This window comes from Triticum aestivum, chromosome 6B, assembly GCF_018294505.1.
Source record: "Triticum aestivum cultivar Chinese Spring chromosome 6B, IWGSC CS RefSeq v2.1, whole genome shotgun sequence".
In the NCBI taxonomy this organism is placed as follows: domain Eukaryota; kingdom Viridiplantae; phylum Streptophyta; class Magnoliopsida; order Poales; family Poaceae; genus Triticum; species Triticum aestivum.
The window spans coordinates 67593887-67599032 of NC_057810.1; the positions used below are offsets into that span (position 1 = coordinate 67593887).

A 5146-nucleotide genomic window follows, 5' to 3' on the forward strand; every position below is an offset into this window, starting at 1 on the left:
TATGGTTGTTTCTTTGTGTTCCATTCATGTGCCCGTTCACAAGTTCACCCCTAATTATATATATTATGCATTACGTAGATATTTATGTTGCATTAATTTACAGATAATAAAATGAGTCTGAAACTTGAATTAAATTGAAGTATTTTCTTGGACTTTCAAATTGACTATTATTAAAGTAGTAAGGACTATCCACATCCTTGGCTCGCCCTTGATCAATTAATTCCAGAGAAGCATTCAATTCATCAATCAATTACATTGATTTTTGTGGCTCGTACTTCTCCTCAACATGAGTATATTCATTGCAGCTACTTCGAATCGGCATGAATGAGGTACTGGTGCCTGGAGCAGTGCTAGCTGATTGCCTCTAATGTGAAGGGGCGTGGGCACAGGAGAGGTGTTTTGGGTGGGCCAGGCGAGTAAGAAGCGGGCCCATCAGCGGTCCGGACGCCCGCAAAGCCCCGTAGTTTGTTTTCGGTTTACAGGAAAAAAACACATCCGGACCGGCCTGCGGGCCAATATAGGACCGTACGTATTGGATGGCAAAACATGTTCGGATGGTTGCGAGCAGTTTGAGGGATAGCTTTAGAGATAGCCCTTACTTGACCCCTCGTTCCGAAAACAATTATGACGATAGATTTGCCTCGGTTCAGAAATATGTCAGGTTTAACAAAGTTTATTGGAATTTTCTTTATCATATCTACAGTACCATACAAATACACCATAGAAAAAGAAGCATATTTCATGATTCACCATGAATTGGCCAGGTAAATGTTGGGTCTGGAGACTCTATTCTCTTTTGGCATGAGTTGCCTAGGTCTCAAAAGTTTCATGAACCGTTCTCTTTTGCCATTAAGAAAAAGCCCTCTTTGGCTGATTTTATTCATAGTGATGATCTGACTCTCCATTTTCATAGGCATACCACCCTGCAAGCTCTTGCTCAATTCATTGACATCATTGACTTAGTTCATAAAAAAATCAACAAAGGAATAAAATAATATCACGAAGATACCAATTACACCCGTCCTCTCTATCAACAAGCTAGATGTCCAAAGACATCAAGGATACACACAGCTGGAAAAAATAATAGAAGAAAAAAGATCCCGCCATGGTGATCGATCACTAGCATCTGTAGCACTCTAACCACCACCAAAGACAACACCCGGATTACCAAAAAAATTCTCCAGAAACAACCCCCCAAGAAGGAAACAATGCACAAGCGTTGTCATTACCCGATTGAAGATCGTGGGTTTTGACCCTAGAAAAATTTCAAGCTCACCCAAAAACATTGCCTTCATCAAGGCCATTGGCAGGTACAACCAATAAAGGCTAGACCTTGGATTTTCACCCTAGGAATTGAGACTCAGTACTCGAGGAGTACCACCAAAAATGCAGTCCTCCAGTGATGGTGCCCCCGCTTGCCGAGGCCGCTATTTCAAGTCACCAAACACATGGCGCACATTCTTCAACGCATCAATTACACCCTTCCAGCAAAGCTTCAAGACCTCGAATTGCAGTCGCGATGACTTTCTCCACCTCTATCAATGCCTTAAGAATCTTGACTTAGACATGTCCCATGACACCAATAAGAAATTGAAGCTTCTTGTCGCGCCCTCTTGAGGTCGTGTTGGCTAATAATATGAGCGTGCGCCACCGGAGCCTTTCTGATCTAGATATCCAGGGGCGACATACACAAATCTGTATAGATATCCGATGGGAAAGAGCAAAATTGGTCACCGGCTAGATCTAAGAGGTTTGGTCACCGGCTAGATCTAAGAGGTCGACATCCGGCAGAAAGGCAACTTGGCGGAAGAACAGTACTAGGGCCAAACCACCATTATTACGCTGAGGCTATCTGTGGTGTCCAAGGCCCAATGCACCACATGTCTTCAAATTGGCCACCAGTAGTAGCCCTTAGAATAGACAGGGCCAGTTTGCAAATTTTAAAACATAGGTTTTTAGCACGCATGAAAAACATAATACGTATCTTTCCACACATAATGAACTATAGGTACCACCCAAAAAAACATAATGAACTATAGGTTGTCATCAGAACTCATGCCATCCCACAGCCTCCCTCCGACCCTGCCAACATTATTGCAGCTGCACTCGCAAGCGTTACCGTGGATGATCATTTGCATGATTTCACGTAAAACAAAATAAGAGCTACAAATGAATAAAAGCTACACATACCTTGGCATACACACACATTGCAAGCCATACTATGCTGCTAAGTGTTAATAACTTGTACAACATATACAACAGTTAAGACAAGTAAAAGCAATTTGATGGGTCATGTCTATCAAAGCAAGCTACATTACTACTTTAATCTATCTTAAATGGGTCACACATGATTATAATCTTTTTTGTGTGCAACTAAAGCTTATCTAGTTTACACGTAACAACTTGTACAACATTACAAAGTTGATGTTTGCTAATAACTTCTAGAACACTACGGCACTTGACATGTAAAAGGAATTTGATGAGTCATGGCCTACTAAAGCAAGTTACATTACTAGTCTCCTCTATCTTAACAGGCCACAGAAGATTACAAACTAGGTTTCGTGCATGCAATGCTTATCTAGTTTACACCTAACAACTTGCATAACATTACAAACTTAGTTTGAGAAAATTAGGTAATCTAGATTAGTGTTTGAGTTGTAAAGTGAATAAGATGAGTCATGTGTGTTATCATAGATTTTTGGTGGTGGAATGATAGTGCCACCAAACACAACATATCAAATTATGATTTCAGGAAGCTTCCAAGCACTTTCTTGGCAAGCAAATGCCAACTGTGAAGGTGATTATGCCATGGTAGCTATAAATAGGACTGTAGCATGATGATCATCCTTCCTCATCCATCATTCTCGTAAGTAGAGCGCACCATTCAAGCCAAGCAAGCAGTGGTCAATACAAATCCACCATGAAGACCTTTCTCATCCTTGCCCTCCTTGCTATCGCGGCGACCACCGCCACAACTGCAGTTAGAGTTCCAGTGCCACAATTGTAGCCGCAAAATCCATCTCAACAACGACCACAATAGTAATTTCCGTTGGTGCAACAACAACAATTTCCAGGGCAGCAACAACCATTCCCACCACAACAGCCATATCCGCAGCCGCAACCGTTTCTGTCACAACAACCATATTCGCAACCGTAACCATTTCCGCCACAACTACCATATCCACAAGCGCAACCATTTCCAACACAACAACCATATCCACAACCGCAACCACAGTATCCGCAACCACAACAACCAATTTCGCAGCAGCAGCAGCAGCAACAACAACAACAACAACAACAACAACAACAAATCCTTCAACAAATTCTGCAACAACAAATGATTCCATGCAGGGATGTCGTCTTGCAACAACACAACATTGCATATGCAAGCTCACAAGTATTGCAACAAAGTAGTTACCAACTGTTGCAACAATTATGTTGTCAGCAGCTGTGGCAGATCCCCGAGCAGTCGCGGCGCCAAGCCATCCACAGTGTCGTTCATGCTATTATTTTCCATCATCATCAACAACAACAACCGTCGAGCCAGGTCTCCTACCAGCAGCCTCAACAACAATATCCATCAAGCCAGGGCTCCTTCTAGCCATCTCAGCTAAACCCACAGGCCCAGGGCTCTGTCCAGCCTCAACAACTGCCCCGGTTCAAGGAAATAAGTAACCTAGCGCTGCAGATGCTGCCAGCAATGTGCAATGTCTACATCCCTCCATATTGCTTGAGCACCATTGTGCCATTTGGCATCTTCGGTACTAACTAATAAGAGAAGAACTCTAGTACTAGACATATGAAACACCGTTTTCTTAGTCCATGGTTTGGTCGTTGTAGCGGTGAAAAAATAAAGTGACATGCACTATCATGTAAGAACCCGAACTATACTAGTTCAAACTTGGGAATAAAAGACAAACACAGGTCTTGTCTGCATATGGTTGTATGTTTGAGTTCCATTCATGTGCCCGTTCACAAGTTCACCCCTATTTATATACATTATGCATTAAGTAGATATTTATGTTGCATTAATCTAAACATAAGAAAATGAGTCTGAAACTTGAATTGAACTGAAGTATTTTCTTGGACTTTCAAATTGAGTATTATTAAAGTAGTAAGGACTATCCACATCCTTGGCTTGCCCTTGATCAATTATTTCCAGAGAAGCATTCAATTTATCAATCAATTACATTGTTTTTTGTGGATGGTACTTCCCCTCAACATGAGTATATTCATTACGGCTACTCAAATCATCCACATAACTGAAGCATTAATGGCGCTCTTCCTTGCATCAAGGAAATATGGTTCAAAGATATCTCTTGACCATGTTTCCGAGTGCAACCTTGGGAGTTTGATGTCAAAATATTCTCAAGCAGAATCCAAGAATAAACTTGCATGCTCACATGTGATAAGTGAAGGAAATATGCCCTAGAGGCAATAATAAAGTTGTTATTTTATATTTCCTTATATCATGATAAATATTTATTATTCATGCTGGAATTGTATTAACCGGAAACTTGATACATGTGTGGACACATAGACAACACACCGTGTCCCTACTAAGCCTCTACTAGACTAGCTCATTAATCAAAGATGGTTAAGTTTCCTAACCATAGACATGTGTTATCATTTGATGAACGGGATCACATTGTTAGGAGAATGATGTGATGGACAAGACCCATTCGTTAGCTTAGCATTATGATCGTTCAGTTTTATTGCTATTGCTTTCTTCATGTCAAATACACATTCCTTCGACTATGACATTATGCAACTTCCGGATACCAGAGGAATGCCTTGTGTGCTATCAAACATCACAACGTAACTGGCTGATTATAAAGATTGTCTACAGGTATCTCCGAAGGTGTTTGTTGGGTTGTCATAAATCGAGATTAGGATTTGTCACTCCGAGTATCGAAGAGGCATCTCTGGGCCCTCTCGGTAATACACGTCATAAGAAGCCTTACAAGCAAAGTGACTAATGAGTTAGTTGCAGGATGATGTATTATGGAACGAGTAAAGAGACTTTCCGGTAACAAGATTGAACTAGGTATGAAGATACCGACAATCGAATCTCGGGCAAGTAACATACCGATGACAAAGGGAATAACGTATGTTGTCATAACGGTTTGACCGATAAAGATCTTCA

General features: G+C 41.2%; 1 pseudogene across 1 annotated transcript; it reads left to right on the forward strand.

Annotated features, from left to right (window-relative positions):
• The first annotated feature begins 2905 nt into the window (after nucleotides 1-2905).
• On the forward strand, nucleotides 2906-3933 carry LOC123135830 (alpha/beta-gliadin clone PW1215-like; annotated as a pseudogene). Its single transcript, XR_006466266.1, has one exon. The product of XR_006466266.1 is annotated as an alpha/beta-gliadin clone PW1215-like (transcript).
• Nucleotides 3934-5146: the final 1213 nt, after the last annotated feature.